Source organism: Silene latifolia, chromosome 9, assembly GCF_048544455.1.
Source record: "Silene latifolia isolate original U9 population chromosome 9, ASM4854445v1, whole genome shotgun sequence".
In the NCBI taxonomy this organism is placed as follows: Eukaryota; Viridiplantae; Streptophyta; class Magnoliopsida; order Caryophyllales; family Caryophyllaceae; genus Silene; species Silene latifolia.
The window spans coordinates 124,303,718-124,323,332 of NC_133534.1; positions in this window are offsets into that span (position 1 = coordinate 124,303,718).

The following is a 19,615-nucleotide window of genomic DNA, read 5'->3' on the forward strand; positions in this document are numbered from 1 at the left end:
AGCTGTGAAATACTCCCGTATCCACTCCCGGTCCCCTCCACCAGACAGGCTGTGCTAGCTGTGTCCCTATGCCCTGGTTAAGGGTCATCTCATGCAGGTTACGGAGCACTAAGGTAGAGGAGATCCACTCGGCCAGATCATGCGGCTGCATCCTGGGGTCATGCACTGTGGGGTAGGGTGAATACTTGTAAGGGTGGTAAGGATAGGAGTCAGGGGTAGAGTAAGAGGGCTCAGGTACAACCGGGTCTGCCCTAGACTGCCTCACTCCACGGCGATCCCGAGGTGGGGGAGGTGCCTGCTGCTGTCTTTCAGGCACGGTGACAGGCTCAGGTAGGTCCAAGAGAATCCGTGGGTCAATCAGGTAGGACTGGGGCTCAGGTCTAGGAATGGCACAAGTCTCCCACTCAGCTAAATGATCAACAACAGGGAGGTGGGCTGGGTCCGGAAGTACCATCCACATAGTCCCCCTCACCCTCCGGGCATAAGACCCATCATCCATCTTCCTCAACCATCTGTTCTGACGCCAGTACTGAGCATCCATGGTAGGCACAATCTCTACATACTCACTCCCCTCAGGCGGTGGGGCCTCAAAATCTGTCAGGCGCTGAGCTAAGCGGGTCACTATGGCCCTGCAAGCTATGTGTCGGGTATCGGACTGTGCCATGTGCTCCAGACTAGAGCACACTACACCAGGAGCACTGTAGTAGAACGGTTTCTGACGGTGTAGGTTAAGGTAAGACATAAGGAGCATGACTTCGTGAGAATTAAGCTTGCTCACGTCATCTCTAGAGTACAGCAAACAGGTCAACATCCTCAGGAACATACGAAAGGAAACGTGCTGCACATCATTAATCAGCATGGCACTGGCACTAGGGGTAGGTCTGCCAGTCAAATATGGAAGGTAAAGAGGTGCACCACTGTTCTTGGCCACATCACTAAGGTACCCCCCCCCCCCTCGGCCTCTAGACCCAAATGATCAGCAAACTCATCTAGGGTAAGCTTATGATCTTCATTCATGAGACGAAAAGAAACAGTCTTTCCCTTCTTGTCATAGACACAAGAGCTCAAAAACTCCAAGGTCAAGTGGGGGTAGGATTTCTTTCTCAAATGATACAACCCCTCCATACCCAAAATCTGAAAGATATGAAATATGTCCTCTTTGATCCCTAAAGTCTCAAGGATACCAGGATTAACACAACGGGTGGGGCGAAAAGGATGACGCATAAGAGCCACAAAAGCCTTACGATGATTGAAATCAGAGAATATTACCGATGGATGTGCCTCCACCGGCGGAACTACGGGTCCACTGCTTGACTTACCAGTCTCATGTTGGACATTAGCACGAGTTCTTTTTTTGGGTAAGCCTCTGGTTTTCACCATGCTGCAAGAAAACAATCTTTAACATGGGATTGACACAAAAATTCTTAGTGCAAAAGACGGGCTGTTTTCAATTGTATAACGATTTTGGAACGATCTTTTTAAGACAAAATATCCGAAAATCACCAATTACCTTACAACTTATATGGTTATAAGCTTTAAGTTGTTTCAAATTAAAGAGTAATCATCAACAACAAAGAGAGTTTCGTTTTTTTTTTTTGAAACCCTAGAATTCAGAAATTGAATTTTAAACCATGAAATTAATTAAACAAGGCATACACAAGATCTATATACAGTTGAATCCAAGAATCAATAAGTTGAAGACTAAATTTCAATTGTTTAACCAAGAAATTCGAAATATAGCATGATATTATACCATAACCTTGAAAACAAATGAGAAAATTGAGTTTACATTTTACCTAAAACTGATTTGAGGCAAGCAAGAACAAGTGAAACACCAAAGTTTTACCCAAAAGCTTGAGAAAGGAAGGATATGGAGTTTTTAGAGAGAAGGGAATGTCAAGATGGGAGGCGGAATTAAGAAAGAAAGGAACGAAAATAGGGTTTTTGTATAACCCATATAAGTCCTGCTACAGTAACACTCGGTCGAGTATTGGGAATACTCGGCCGAGTGTCGACTACTCGGTCGAGTGTTTAGGAATACTCGGCCGAGTGTAGACTACTCGGTCGAGTATCCTTCTTACTCGGTCGAATTTTGAAGAACAGAAGCGATTATTATTTTCACCAAACGGATACTCGGTTGCGTAGCTTGATACTCGGCCGAGTACGGTCTACTCGGTCGAGTACAATCATCTACTCGGTCGAGTTTCCAAAAGTGAAGAGGAAATCATAAACTCTCACTATCCCTGCAAAACAAATAATATCGTTCGGAGTTCCGTGCAACCGGCTCGTCACTATTAAGGCTTAGTTCTACCACTCAAACACACATCAACACCTATTTTTGTACATCTACTACCAATACTATTATCATTACCACCTTCATTCTTTACTATGCCATGAAACTATTACACCCTATCCTTATAGCATACTCAGCATTTAATTACGGTACCTGCAAGGTTTAGCTCTTATATCACATCATCTTTAATTCTGCTAATAACCAAACATACACCTTAATCACATTTACAAAGCAGCAATTCAACACACAACACATTCATCGTGAAACAAATTGGTTAACTTACCAGTGGTTGCACAACGCAACAATTCCATCACTCACTCCAACTTTTCCACACATACTTCATAACACATATCATCTTATTCATAGATACACACAACAATCATCACTAAGTAATCAACGACTCTCACTAGTTACCCTTTTTCCCGTGTCTGGCATAAGGCCGATGGGGCCATGATTTTGAAATGAGGGCGCCTACTCACCCAAAATCTAGCATCAGCTCGGGCTCCCAACGTACATACACCAGGTTCATTTTAATTGACACTCTATATTCATTAGATTTATTGGTTCAGGTTCCAAAATCGTCGGCTCTGATACCACTTTGTAACACCCCCGCACACCAGAACGCCTTACCATGGACCATCCCAGTGTATGACGGTGTCATAATCTCGGTTTCCCGAGGAGGTAGATCAAATTAGACAATAAAAGAACAATCTTATATTATTAAATGTCTCACACTATACAACTCAATACAAAGTCTTTATAAAGAAGGTACAACTACAACTCTCATGACTCTGCATCTCTAAACTGGTAGCGTGATGACTCGATCCCTCCAATCCTAGCAGCCACAATCAACAATACCTGCTAAGCCAACTGCTCACCATCCCCGAATGGATCACCGCAGACACCACAAAACAACACGGGGTCAGTACTGACTAATCAAATGTAAGACAGGATAACAATGTAAACAGCTGATCATCCTCTATTCAAGTCTCACGACCTCGCACAATAACCGACTACACCCCAAAGGGTGTAGCCCTGCCAGATTACCCATCGCAACAGGTAATCCCCGCCGCCAGTGGGTGACCGCAGCCCATCCCACCTAGTCCAGCTCTTCAACGAGCGACTAACAATCCATGTCCCTTAATGTGCACATCCCCTTCCGTGGCGGGTTCCACGGAGGGCGAACTAGGGTGTGAAGCCACTCCCGCAAGTGACTCCACCACAACAATACACCCATCACAGTACCACAGCATCACAGCTGTCACAACAACACCACCATCACAACACAATCACATCTCCACCGTCACCACAACACCCATACTCCGATGATCAGCAGATAACCACAATTACAATACAATAACAATCTTAAATCAATTAACAGTAAACTGAGTAGGGAAACCCTACCTCGTCGCAAAGCATGTAAGACCTCTATACACAGCCACGCACGACTCCAATAAGCATCCTAACCATGATAACCATCTCCTATTACACAACAATACTCAAAGAATCACTCAAATGAACACAAGGCAGAAACTTACCTAACATACGCATTGGCGGTGACATAGACGACCACCACTCACGTCATCCTTCCCCAGCGAATCCTGACCTTCCCATGGTGGAGGTTTAGGCTAAATACATTAGAGTGTGAAGATATGGGGTGATAGGAGAGGGAGATAAGCTAGTGTTAAAGAAAGAGAAACTGTCGAGGAAAAATGAGAAATGAAATGAATCTCGCGAACTTGCGTTTATACTAACGTGTCGACAGCAGCCATACTCTGTCGAGTACTGGAGTACTCGACCGAGTAGGCTCTACTCGGTCGAGTATAGGTGATACTCGGCCGAGTAGCCTCAGCTAGGTCGAGTAAACGATCCTATAAAACTCATGTTACAAGCCTGATCCCTCACCCATTCATTCCTAAGGTCTATTTGGTCAATAAGATCGGTCAACAGCGTTCTTAAATATCCTGGTTATTACAGACACCGTCTTATTTCGCAATGCCAAGTTTATTTGCTTGGGTAGTGGGTCCCACTAGGTTGCATTGTAGTTGCGAATACCCGTATCCGCCAGTATGGACCTTCGTTGGGTATTGTGGGAAAAATTGGATTTTTGCCTTTTGTGACGGTCTTATGTCTGACAAAATAAGCGTCTGTTTGGGCTTAAATTGAGTCAGTTTGCCTTGAAATGAACCTTATTGGCAATTTAGGTCACCTTGAGGCGTGATAAAATCACGTCTGCCTTTTGCGGTCGTTCTTGAATTTTTGACCGGTTTGGGCTCAAATTAGCGTATGAATTGCCTTTTTGAGCCGCAGAAAAATACCCCATTGTAACGGTAATGTATTTTGGTTTGTTGGCAGACCCTGTAGGGGTCTTGAAATGCCGTTTTTGTGGTTTTGACTCGTCTTTTGCTTGAAAAGATGGGCGAGTCATTTTTTTTGTGTTTTTTTGTAATTGTTTTGTCTGGTTGGATTTTGGGGCGGGATTGCCCTTGTTTTGTATTGCAGGTTGTTGTTTTTTGGATTTATCCATTTGATGCCGTTGTAATGCTGAAATTTCGGCTGACGTTTTTTGCTTGTAGGAGAGTGTTCGGGACAGGCCGAGTCCCTTGCTGCGACTTTTGAGGAATTGTTCGGGACGGGCCCGGTTAGCACTCCGGCTAACACGCCCGCGGTGGTTTTGGAGGACGTTACCGAGGAGGAGAGACCTCCCGAGCAGGCTGTTGGGGCCGTGGGGGCCGTTGAGGAGCGTGAGGTGCCCGTTGTTGGGGCCATTGTCACTGGGAGAGCTCAGACTGGGTCTGAGGCTGGTACCTCCGGTAGGAGGATTTCTACGAGGGTCGTTGAGATAGGCCCTACCCACCACGTTGAGTCCCGCGGCCATAAGAGGCGGAGAGCGGAGACAGCCGAGGACGATGCCGACGTCGCGAGTTGGAGAGCCAGGCGAGCTACGGCCCCGCGGGGTTTGCTTTTACGGGCGGCGCCTGCTTGGGCCGATGGTTTTGACGGCAGCCAGTTGTTGCTTCGTCTGGACAGACACCTCTCCTACCGTTCTCACGAGGGCTTGGTGAGTTATGTTCCTCGATTGAATTTCGTCGCCTTTGAAGTGTCGGGCCTGGATAGGCATTCTGACGTTGTTTGTTTTTTATTTCAGGAGATTGGCACCATGAGGACTTTCTCGGGCGTCTCTACCTGCTTCGGCTTCTACGACGTTCTCCGAGCCGGGACGAGGGCGTTGATAGAGAGGTCGGCTTTTGGGCCGCTAGTGGCAGCCTGGCGGGATATTCACAGGTCTTCGATTAGGGCGAACCTGTGTCTGATCCGCGCCATGTTGGATCGGTACTGGGATACGACGTCGACGTTCCACATGGAGTTTGGGGAGGTCGGCGTCACTTTAGAGGACTTTGCCATGGTATCCGGCCTTCCCTGTGGCGAGTTGCCCATTGCATTTACCGAGACGCTGGAGAGAGTGTCCTCTCCTGCGGTTAATGCTTTGATCGGTACTGCTTTGTCGGAGCCTTCCGACGTCACTCCGTACTTGATCGCAAGTTCGTACGTGAAGGACCACTTCACTGGGAGGGTGGCAGGTGTTACTCCGGCGCCGACGGAGAGTCCGGAGGCAGAGGTTGAGGCCGACACGAAGGAGGCGCGCCTGTGGTTGTGGTACTTCTTGGGTGCCACGTACTTTGGCGACAAGGGTTAGCGCTTATCGACCAAAGTGCTTCCTCTCCTCACCGACCTTGACACTTTGGGTCGGTTTGACTGGGTTACGCTGGCTCTGGCGAGTTTCACCCGGTACTTGCATGCGGCGGTGCGTCCGGAGAAAGTGGGAGAGGGTAGTGCTCCTGCTTTGGTTGGTCCCGACCTCATCTTTGAGGTACGAGTATTTTTTGTGGTAATTATTTTTTTTGAGTTTGATTTTGATTTTGATTTTGGCAATTTTTGAGAAATTAGCTGATTTCTGTTTGTTGTGTTTGATTACTGGCTTGGTTGTACGCTTACTTCACTCCTCTGCGTCCAGGGACCACAGACGGTGTTCCCTCAACCTACCCTGCCGTGAGGGGTTGGACGGTGGCTCGGAAGAAGTCGATTAAGTCGACTTACGAGGACTGTAGGCATCGCGTGAACAAGCTTCGGGTTGCTGATGTAAGTTCTTGATCTCTTCCCCTTCTCCTTTATAGAAATAGATAGAGATAGGATGATTAGGTAGCTTATGAAGCCCTTAGTTAGCTGAGTAGCTTTGTTTTGAATGCAGTTTGTTGGGTGGCCTTGGGAGCACTACACGTGTGTACCGGCTGCCATCAGGGAGCGTTTGCGGCCTCGTAGCTCCCTGCGTTTGTACTTGGAGACGGCGATTGAGCCGGTTTAGTACTTGGGCGAGCGTTTAGTTCGTCAGTGCTTCACCGAGACTTTCGTCGTGCCGGTTGACCCGCCTAGGGTGTTGTTCCATGAGTTGACCCTGTTGGGAAATGTGTCCTCAACAATAGTGCGATCACATGATTTAAATATCATTATTAAATCTCATTTTAAGAATACATATGGGATGTAATATTTTACTGTCAACTGGTCAACATATATCGGTAATGATTGGCTGACTAGAGTTTGACATTACTGTCGTACGACGGTGGTGATCAGTTGACCCCCTAGGTCATACCTATAGGGCAACACTCTTAATTGATTATTTAATTAATCGTATAACGTTACGAGTTAATTAAATTACTTGAAAAATTGACGGACGATTTTGGAAGTGAAATTTACGTATCAAATTGAAATGTGATTAAATGAGATACGGTCTGAGTAATCGAATTGTATCATTACTCGGATGAAATTATTGTTTAAAGAAACAATCGGAATTGAATGAATTATTATAAATACAATCTGTTGTGATTTATAAATTGGTAAAATATTTTGGCACAAGTAATTATGAAATTACTAAGTCGATTTTTGTATGTGACGTATTTTTATTAATACGTTGATTTTTAATATGTTAAAAATACATAACAAATTTATGTGACATGTGACATGTGACATATTGACATTGACAAAAATAATATGGAATCCGTATTATCTAAAAGTGCCGAAATATTAGAGGAGTATTAGGCTAAAATTGTGTTTATATTTTAAATAGAAAACATAATGATTAAAAAGCTAGAGTAGCCATGCAACCCTATTTACCTTGTGAAGACAAATATGGGCATGCATTGGCTCCCCAAAAGCTCCTCCCCCCACCGGTTTTTCCTAGAGCATTTAGAGAGTTTTTCTCCTCTAAATTATTCATTGATTCACATTCATAATTTCTAGTGTAAGAAATAAAATTTCCTCTCTACATTTTAATGATAAATTAGAGAGATAACATACTCCAAAATTCCTTCTCCTCTACCCGGTTTTAGGAGCTAAAAACCAAACATTTTTGGTTCAATTTTTCACAAGATTAATATTATACTAGATCAAATAATATTAATTAGATTAAGGGTTAGCTTTGGGTATTATTCCTAAGGAGAGATCCTACACTTGGATCTTGTTCTTCCATTAAAGGAAAGCTCAAGAACAAAAGAAAAGGAGATTTCTTTTGTGCCCATTTGAACCGAAATTTCAATGTAAGGATATGATTTCTTCTCTATTTTATTATATTGTTTGCATGCATAAAATCCACATTTAATTTTACGACAAATTAATTTCGACATATATGAGTATGTTAGTATGTATATGAATCTACATTTCCTTCAATTGGTATCAGAGCCACGGTTGTTTGCATGCAAATCGGTTAAAAGTTTTTCCGAGTTATAAGAATAACAAATAAAACTTGTAAAATTTGTGTTATTATGATATATCACGAAATTAAACCATGCATGTTAATATTTCTGGTCCTAAAATGTTTTAGGATATTTTGGTTAATTTTTCGGATTTTTATTGTTCATAATTTACAATAATGGCATTTAAATGTGATTTTATGAGTAAAAATGTCATTTTTGGTCTAAAATTAGCTATACTTCGAATTTTCCATTGATTTTTGGATATGTTGTCACATATATTATTTTGAGATAACCTGTGAATTTTCATAATTTTTGGACTTGTTATGCTCGAAAAATGAATTTTTCATTATTAAATTCGGATTTAGGTGAAAAATAGGTTAATATGAGTTAAATTTCGAATCTGGTCATAGAACATTAATATGTTGTCACATGCAATTTTAAAAGATGTGTGTAAAATAATTGGCTATAAAGAAGTCTTTTTGCATGATTTATGGATTTTTGAAGAAAAATAGCATAAATAGTGACATTATTAGTGGAAAATTAATAAAACATAATCTATGACTTAGGAAAAACGTCTAATGTTGCATTTTATTATCTTTTTCAGATATAAAATTGAAAAGTTAGTGAAAATAATTTTTCCATGTTTTTATGATTATTTTATTAAAAATCGATAAACCGCAACATTGTTTTTCCGGTAAATTTTTCGAAATTTTTAACCTAAGATTTTGAACATTATGAGTGTCATGGAAATTTTCCAGAATGTTCATGAGTTTAAATTTCAAATTTTGAATTTATTTGAAATTTTGTGATTTATTTGAAGTTTAATAGCTTATTTTTGTAATTTTTGGTCCATTTATGAACAATTTTTATAAAATATGGGTTAATTATGGTCAAATTATTAGTGAAGACTAAATTTTGAGTCCTAAGAGGTTATGGTAATTAACTTATGCATAAATATGAGTTTATGCATTTTTGTGATTATAAAATGTTGAAATCACGCAAACCAAAAGAAAAACCGAGTAATATACGATATTGGCTAATTAAAAGGCGATTTAGCATAAAATTGAGCATGTTCTTACATATTATAATGCTGCATTTTCTTTATGATTGTCATAATTTTAATTTATGTAATTTTTGAATTATGTAATTTTACTTAGTATGGCCTTAGATTTTAATTGGTATTTCCCGAAATGTATGGGAATATCGATTCGGTTGTAATTTTTTATTGTGATCTCGTATCACCGTTTTGTAATTTAATAGATTTATTTTATTTTAGTTACAAATGTATAATAGGAAATTATGTAATTTATTATGTAATTTTATTCATTCCGGAGTTCCAAAAGACGGATTTCTTCAAGAATGACGATACATAAAGACGGTGTTACCTCGAGATGCGTGCCACAACCGAAGTTCAAGGGACCAATGGAGTTGGTTTCCGAATATGTAATAGTTAAATAGTTTTTCTATTTTAGGAAAGGCCATACTAGGATTCATTTATCTTTATGCTTGCATTTTATTTTATGTCACATGCATCGCTAAATCGCCATAACTAAAACATGCATTTTTTATCTTATCGAGTTTATCGACCGTGTCAATTAGAATTATCGTAGTTCACCGCTTTAGTTCACTTAAAACGTGATAGATAATAAATTGACATGACCTCTCGCTAAAACAATTAATTGAGACATAGCCTTACCAAATAGTAGAAACCATGAAAACCTATTTCGCGAGGGAGTGCGCTCGGCTACCCCGGGGTACAAACCTTGTTACGTAGGGGAAGTGGGTGATAAATGTCTAATCCACCGAATTCATGTTGATAAAGGTTGCATCGGCTACCCCATGCCTAAGTTAATGTGGGTTTGGATAATGGACACATTTATTCGAAATTTGGATTGAACTGAACAAAAGTAATTGATAAGGGTTGCATCGGCTACCCCGTGCCCTTGTTGATGTGTTTTGGGCTATAGATAAACATTAGAGTAATTTTATCGACCAAGAGTTCTAAAAGTAGAATCGATTAAAAAGTTAATCTACCGAGTTATATTGATGAAGGTTGCATCGGCTACCCCGTGCCTAAGTTGATATGAATTTGGGTCTTGGAATCATTTATCATAGTTGGGTAGAGGTCACTATGTAAATGCTTTACTTGTTATTTACAAGTATTAATATAATGATAAATGTTTTGTTTTCACTATTCCGTTATTATATTGTTCTATTTCTTTACCACAATTCATATACGATATCATTTTGATTTTTGATTCAAATCTCCATTAAAACATCGTAACTAAAGACAAATATGAATTTGCTTCCAAAACCTCATATGAACCATTGCTAAGGATCTCTGTAAAGAGTATAGATTAAAGTTATTCATTATCAAACAGGTTTTTGATTCTTGACTAACATATCTACTTACAATGTATTGTTTCACATATGCTTAATTAAATTAAGTACCTTGAAGCGATAAATTGTTTTGGTGATTAGATTTTCAGAATTCGTAATTGACCAAAATAACGCAACCACTTCAATGAAAGTTTTAAGACTAAAACGAACAAATGAAGAGTAATCTTCATGAATTCAATTTTGCTTCTCAAAGCAAAGACTCATTGAATTAAGTGGGAGCATTCTCTTAAACCGTTAAGATGTGGATGAGGTTCAAGAAGTAAAGATTATAAAGGAATTGATACAAGGTAATGTTATAGGTAAAGTTGTTGAGAATGACGATACTAAACCTATCAATCCCGACCGATAAAGTTTCCATTGTCTTAAATGTTGGACACAAGAAAGGAAACTACCCCAAATTATTGAAGTATCAACAGTTAGTTGTGGGACATCTAATAGGATCTTCTTCTTTAAATGTTTATTTGATTAAACATAAATTTTGCTAGTACTACTTCGTCAATATTAGAAACCGGTGGTGGTTTTCATCATTATGTTTGATACATAGGATGATTAGAATATGACGACTAGCAACAATGAAGTCAAGAGATAGAGTCATTGTGTACTAAATCTAGTTTCCGGGTTTGGAGTTGTACTTAATTATGACTATTAAGTACATAAACTCTAAATAAGAATACAATTTGTTAAAGATACAAAGGAGGTTTCACTTTTGTGACCCTATACACCATGATTTGATGTATGGCTAGCCCATCATCAAGGTGATTATATTCTAAACCAAACTAGAATAATATATCATGAAGATGATGCAAGACTCAAAATTGGTAACCCAAGATTAAACCTTAAAATTTAGGAATAATGAACGCAAAGAGTTAACGAGTACTCTTGAAACCATTAGATTGTTAATGGTATATGCGTATCTTGTATTCAAAGCAAGATGTCTCGTGCCTTTTGGTTGAAAAGGAGATCGAGGTTATAAATCATTGATCCATAATAGGTTGATCATTCTCTTTGACCAACGATTGAAGTTGACGCTAGTGTGTTCACTTAATAAGGTAAATAGAGAAATCTTTGAAGAAGTTCAAGAATTCAAGGAATCACGATTTAGTCGTGATGGGATTATCAAAGTGAAGACTTTGATATAAGCCAAAGGAAATGTGATATAGTATCACAAGTTAATCTCTCTTAGCACGCATTATGAAATAATGTGTGGATGGATAAGAAATCAAACGCTATTTGATATGGTTTGGACTTCAATCAAGTTACTTTGAGTTACTTGATCCTTTTGGGGATTTTATCATTTTTGTCTAAATTTTTTCCACTAAATCGAATCATATGAGATATGAAATGGTAAGGGTACCATGTTTGTAAGTTTTCACAAGAAACAAATGCTCATTTTTCCCTTTTCAATTATCACGAGTACGACGGGTTTGCGGCTCGTGAAGCTGTCTTACTAAAATACAAGTTTATTTCTAGAAGACAGAGTGGGAGAAATTATTCAAGAGCCACAAATAAATTGTTTGATTCAAGTTGATTACTTCTAGAAAGTAATGAACATATGACTTACATAAGAGTGTTTAAGTCACAACTCAATACAAGGCTTAGAGCCATGAAAGCTTATAACTTACAAAAGAAATTATTTGATTCAAGTTGATTACTTCTAGAAAGTAATGAACATATGACTTACATAAGAGTGTTTAAGTCACAACTCAATACAAGGCTTAGAGCCATGAAAATACGAAACGAAAGGGCTTGATTAGTGACAAAGGGTTTTGCACTAATAAAGAGATATTTCAAAGCAAGATTGGTTGCAAAGGGTTTTGCACTAATTGAAATGATTAAGTCTATTTGGATCTTCTTAGGGATTGTGTTTCATTATGAGGTCATGAAATACATGGCGAGTGAATCTAAAACCCACTTCTTCAATAGAAGGAATGTATTCAATACATGTCATGAGTTTATTAGATTCTTGCAATCCTAAGATAATGTGAAACTTAAGAGAGGATCTTAAGTAGGACATCAATGAGTTAGAGTCAACATTTTGATCATGTGATAAAACCTTTCTCGATAAGTCGAGAAGTTATGTTTATACATGGAGTTTAGTGGGATATACAGAAGTTTTAATTAGTCTTATATGTGGATGACATATTGATCATTGCGAATGATATAAGACTTTTGGAGTATTATAATGCATCTTTATTATCCGGATTTATGAAGATAAATCCACATGATATTAGCGTCAATAAGAAATCTTATGTTGATAAGATTCATGACTAGTTCAATTAATTTGAACATATTTGATTGATCCCATTTGCTTCCGCTGCCGGATCAATTAAATGTGTAATGATGTATAACACTTTATATACTTTGAGTATGATGAATTGTTTTCAAAATCGAATTTAAGTAATCTTTGCCAAGTAAGCCATAAAGATTACCCTTAAGTGCTTGCAGAAGCATTAAGGAAGTAAAGCAAAGTGTTTATGATGCAATATTGTGTAAGGGTGTTACACAAGTGACAATTGACAATTTAGTTTGCGCATGGTTTCCGACAAAACCATAATCCAAACACATTAGGATGGTTAAGACACCATTGTGGCAATGTTAATTAAGAAGTAGATTTTCTAGAATCGTTCTAGGCAATAAAGAACAATAAGAGTTATTATAACGAAAATTGAGTACACTTGCAATCATGAGATGTGCAAGAGGATGAGTCCCACACACTGTGAAAACAGTGGGAGCTATTCTTAGGATAGAGGACCTATGTCTTGATTGGATCTCGACACGTACTCAGAAAGTTTTGTGATGCAAATGTATACATTACAAAGGAAAACGAGTATGTAGTAGGGTTGAGTAAGGTACAAGAAATTGATAAAACCTACTAACCAAAGCCTTCTCAAAGGCTAAACATGATGAGTCATGTCATTTCAATTGAATTGAAATGAACAACTACATACAAGATCAAATTAGATTATAGAACATGAAATAGTAATCAGGCATTAACTATTCATATGTGATAATCGCATTTTGTCGTTCGAGTTTTACTTTAAAACTCTTTTATTATACTTTGTTACATCCAAACGGGTTGTAAAGACAATTGAACCCCGTTAAAGTGAACGCGGATTAGAATTGTATTCGCCCATAGTCACTTGTATGAGGTGATGTCTCGAAGTGACTAGAGTGTGATGCGATTGATGGCAAGTTCAAGTGCCATACAGTCATGTGAGATGACTAGTCGATCACATAGGCAGATTGTTAGGAACACTTTGTCGGGCCTTATGACCGCTTATAGAGTTCTGACAAATTTATATAGCCTGGTCGTGGCGAGAGCTGCTATAGTATTCAAATGAGTCGATTCTTTTGACTAAAGACTATTCACCTAAGATGGCTCAGTTTCAGATTAACTTTGATTTGTGTTACTACGACCTTCGTAAATGGGGTCAAATGGGCATATTTTGGGTTATGATGGCTGTGGCTAGTCGAAGGGAATGAGTGCGATAGGAATTGTCCATCCCCTTGTCAGGGTTAAAACAATATCTCAGGGCCACTCGAGGAGTAATGAACTGGAAATGCGTGGCCACGCTCGGAAGGTATCCAGAGTGGATAAATCCGGTCAATCAGTTATTCTCCAGATCGAGGAAACCACTCTCGATATGATCACTTGCAAGTACGACCTGAAAGACACCTTGCATTGAGTGGGAGATAGTAATAGGACAAGAGAATTGGTGACGCACACTTGTCGAGGACAAGTGGGAGATTGTTGGGAAATATGTCCTCAACAATAGTGCGATCACATGATTTAAATATCATTATTAAATCTCATTTTAAGAATACATATGGGATGTAATATTTTACTGTCAACTGGTCAACATATATCGGTAATGATTGGCTGACTAGAGTTTGACATTACTGTCGTGCGACGGTGGTGATCGATTGACCCCTAGGTCATACCTATAGGGCAACACTCTTAATTGATTATTTAATTAATCGTATAACGTTACGAGTTAATTAAATTACTTGAAAAATTGACGGACGATTTTGGAAGTGAAATTTACGTATCAAATTGAAATGTGATTAAATGAGATACGGTCTAAGTAATCGAATTGTATCATTACTCGGATGAAATTATTGTTTAAAGAAACAATCGGAATTGAATGAATTATTATAAATACAATCTGTTGTGATTTATAAATTGGTAAAATATTTTGGCACAAGTAATTATGAAATTACTAAGTCGATTTTTGTATGTGACGTATTTTTATTAATACGTTGATTTTTAATATGTTAAAAATACATAACAAATTTATGTGACATGTGACATGTGACATATTGACAATTGACAAAAATAATATGGAATCCATATTATCTAAAAGTGCCGAAATATTAGAGGAGTATTAGGCTAAAATTGTGTTTATATTTTAAATAGAAAACATAATGATTAAAAAGCTAGAGTAGCCATGCAACCCTATTTACCTTGTGAAGACAAATATGGGCATGCATTGGCTCCCCAAAAGCTCCTCCTCCCACCGGTTTTTCCTAGAGCATTTAGAGAGTTTTTCTCCTCTAAATTATTCATTGATTCACATTCATAATTTCTAGTGTAAGAAATAAAATTTCCTCTCTACATTTTAATGATAAATTAGAGAGATAACATACTCCAAAATTCCTTCTCCTCTACCCGGTTTTAGGAGCTAAAAACCAAACATTTTTGGTTCAATTTTTCACAAGATTAATATTATACTAGATCAAATAATATTAATTAGATTAAGGGTTAGCTTTGGGTATTATTCCTAAGGAGAGATCCTACACTTGGATCTTGTTCTTCCATTAAAGGAAAGCTCAAGAACAAAAGAAAAGGAGATTTCTTTTGTGCCCATTTGAACCGAAATTTCAATGTAAGGATATGATTTCTTCTCTATTTTATTATATTGTTTGCATGCATAAAATCCACATTTAATTTTACGACAAATTAATTTCGACATATATGAGTATGTTAGTATGTATATGAATCTACATTTCCTTCAGACCCCTAATGAGGTTGAGGAGCACCTTCACGGTCAAGGAGGTGAGGAGCTGTTGCTGCGGGACGTCGACTACGACACCTACCGGTTGTCGAGGCTTGCTTGGTACCCGATCGAGGTATGTTTTCCTCTGCTCTTTTGTTTTCATTGCCTCTCTTAATAGGAGGGTTTGTCATCTTTGATGTGGATCCAAATGGTAGGGAGTCGACCTGCTGATGAGGACTCGGCCCCCAGCTTTCCCGACGGAGGCCACTTTTTAGGGGCGGGGTGGCGAGGAGCTTCTGTTACGCTTACCGGAGCCTGCGGCGGCCGAGGTGACCGATGCTGGCATAGAGTGGAGGTTGATCGTTCTGAGGGTGAGTTCCTGACTTGAACACTTTCCTCAATTACACTTTGCCTTACATTGTATTGAAGGACATTTTTGATTTGTAGGTGACGACTGTTAGTCACCAGGACTTAGGGGGGATGGCTAACCGCTGGAGGGCGCTTGCTGGTGACTTGGCTGCGAGGGAGGCTCGGCTTTCTCAGGTACGTTTTGTGTGCTGTTTTTGTGTATTTTGTGTTGTATTTCATGTTTTTAAATCTTGAGGATATGTTATTGTGTTTTGCAGGGTACTGCGGATCAGGCGGAGCTTGCTCGGGTCCGTGCTGAGCTGGAAGCAGCCAGGTCGACGATCGAGGGCCAGGAGCTAAGGATCATCCGTCGGGACCAGGACTTGAGGCGTCGTGCGGATGAGCTGCGGAGCCGAGATGCGGAGATTGCCTCTCTCAGGGCTCAGTTGGCTGCGGCGGAGGAGCTTCGCGTCGTGATGGAGCAGGAAACGCTGGAGAGTTCTCCGGATAGGGAGTCTAAGCAGGTGGTGGTGTCTGAGTTCGCCCGGATCCTAATGAGACCAGGACTGGTCCGACGGGAGACGTTGAGTAGTCGTTGTAGTTTGTCCGTGTCTTGGACTCTTGTCCGTACATATTTACATTTTGCGTGAGGCGGTTTGTATATATGTGTTTTTGGATTGTGGTTTATTCTGTGATTTTTGGCTTTTTTGTGTTGTGTTTCGGAGGAGCGCTGTCGGCTGTTGATTCTCATTTTTGCTTCCCACCAGTTCCTGCATCGTTAGTGTAGAAAAACAGGCAACAGATATCACATATGCAGAAATGCAAACACGTAGAAGCATTTGACTGAAAACACATAAAGCATTTGATCGAAAACCAAAATTAACCCAGATGACTTGAAGTTAAAATTGAAATTTTGAAATGAATTTTGAAAATTCCGTGACAAATCGTCACGTTCGGAATTCAAAAGGAATTGTTTTGAAAATTCGAGCAATTAACTCGTGTCGTGAATTAAATTGCGTCGAAATTATTGAAATTGACTCGAAATATTCAAACTCAAACCGTCAAGAAATAATTTTAGAAAAGGATTTTTGCGAGTATATTTGATTTTTGAGGTCAAGACTCGAATTTGTGAGTGCTTGAATTTTGATGAAAATTGATGTCGTGTTATCAATTCTCGATTTTGATTTTTGATGGAAAATTGCGAAAAAGAAATTTTCGGAATTTCGACTGACATTGAAACGATCCATCGTGGATCAGGGCGACTAGCCCTTCCCCCCTTAAAAAAAGAAAGAAATAAAAATCTGTATGTTTAAAGCTGCGTCATGGAAACCGTGTCGGATTTCGTAAAACGCGAAAACAAGGAAATGTGAGTGTGAGGAAACACAAAATATCCCGAATTATCCCGAAGAGGCGCGGGCTTCTTGGCGGGAGGTTTGAGGTGTGAGGAGAAAACACAAGTTGAAAGAGACAAGTCAACAGCGGGAATCCTGGGGAGGCCTCAAAGAGGCGCGAGCCTCCTGGCTATGGAAGCCAGCTTTCCCCTTTTTCTGAAAAACGCGCTGATCATTTTGTATAAATAGGGACGTTTGCGCTTCTTTGTTTCATCATCCGAAACACAAAAACATCTCTATAAAACCTCTTCTTCTTCCACAAAAATATTTCATGGATGATTTTGAGAACACATTGCGACAATGGTGCCGGGATTTGTCGCCTCCCGGAAAGTATCAACTCGTTTGCATGGGAGTTGGTCAATTGTTGGTGCTTCGTCAAGTCAAGGTGCAATCTTCATTTCTTGAAGCATGTTCTCGGTTTTGGGATTCGAAACATCATGTTTTCGTTTTCCCGAAAGGTGGGCTTTGTCCCCTTGCCGAAGAAGTTGGAGCCATTGGTGGGTGGCCGGGTTGTGTTCCGGTGCTTCCTCCGACTCGGTTTTGCTACAAGGAGAAATTACGTTCCATGTTGGGCTTATCAACAGGCCAAATCAACTTTCTTCTTGCTCCACATGGTGTGGATATGTTGGCTCTTATCAACATCTTTTCAAACCGATTAGATGCTAATGTCTCGGAGGTGGCTAGGAGAAGGGCTCTTGCATTTTGCCTTGTCCATGTGTACTTCTTTGTTGATGTCTTGAAGAAGGAGGGGCCAAGATGCCATGGTAGTATGACCCTTATTCATGTGATTGAGCAAATGGAGCATGGTAGAGATCCATCATGGTTGGTGCTTGGAGAGATTATCCAAGCTTTGGACAAGGAAGGTTCTTGTGGAGAAGCTCCCTCTTTCGGATCCCCAAGGATCCTCCAAGTGTGGCTATTGGAGAGGCTAAGGTATGTAGAGCCTCCGGTTGATTCTTCTTCTTCTTCCTTCCATCACCTTACCATGAGGAAGAAGTTGTACCTGGATAGTTTCACTTCCACCGAGGCCTATTGGGCCGCAAGATTGGCGGAGGAGGGTGGTCCTCATATCCGTTGGGTGGTGCCGTGGTGGCATTTGAGGTCCTTCATGGGGTCGCCCGCTTCGGGTGCTAGTCCTCGTTCTTTGATGGTGGTGGGTTTGAAGGTTGTTTCCTTCATTTATCCCGAAAGGCTCATGAGGCAAATGGGGCGTCAACAAAAGGTGCCCGCTCAAGATAATATTGTCCAAGAGAATATTTTCCGGAACTCCGATCTTGTGGAGGTCTTCGAAAGGTGGTGGGCCACTCGGCCGCTTTGGGAGGTGCCAAACCCCGGTGCCACGACATGGGTGACTCCCGCTTATGTCAATTGGTCACGTGCTCCATCCTTGGAAGAGAGGTCCAAATTCCGTAAGGACGAGGTTGTCGACTTGAAGTAACGAGAGGTTGGAAAGGCCAACCGTGCCTTCTTTGAGGAGTATGTTGATGGAGCTACCCCCGATGTGATGAGACCACCGAAGAGGAGGAGTTCCGGCCTCAAGAATATGGTGGGCCGTGCATTGGCTCGTCTTGGGTCGAATATGGGTCTTGTGCTAGACCGGAGGCCGTCGCCGTCTTAGATCCGTTGAGGATCCGTTCCGAATAGGAAATCCATGCTAGGCGGGCCAACAAGAAGAACAAGGGGAAGATGTACCCCGAGGGAAAAGGCAGGGGTAGAATGAAAGAGTGAACACCTCCGCTACCCGTTTTATTATTATGTTGTATTATTGTTGTGAGTTTTTATTATGTCGTACTTGCTAGTTATTGTGTGTTTTGTGCTAGTTTTATTATGTGAGATATTTTAGTTGACACCTTAGCTTTGACAAGTTGTAGACTCGTCGAGCTCTATTTGTTGAAATTGTAATCCCTCCCATTATTAATTAAATAAGAGGATTGCTCGTGTCGAAAATTGTGAACGCTTGTTTCTTCCATCCATTTTGTGAAGGCAATTCAATTTGAATCGTCCTAAACATTTGCACTTGGGAAAGTGGAGTTTTATGGGAAGGGAGAAAGGCTCATTTTTGTATTTTGGTGGGAAACGGGATGGTTTTCCCCTTTTCTCTTTTTTTTGGGATGTTTTTTTTTTGTACGGGGGGATTTTTTGTATGGGAATGGTTGTTTTTTTTATTGTTGGAATGGTTGTATCCTACTTGTGTAAGAAAGGACTGCCTACGTATTCACCCGAAGAGGTGAAATCAAACCATGATCGTAGTTCGAAATGATTTGTGAATTTGAATTGGGTTTTGTGGTTGTATCCCTCAGGCATAAGTGGCACTGCCTACGTATCCACCTGAAGAGGTGAAATCAAACCATGCTCGTAGTTCAGGGGGTTTGTTTTAGTGAAAATGAATGTTGCCTTTGACGGATCAAAGGACATTTGAAACGGGCAAGGTGCCGCAGC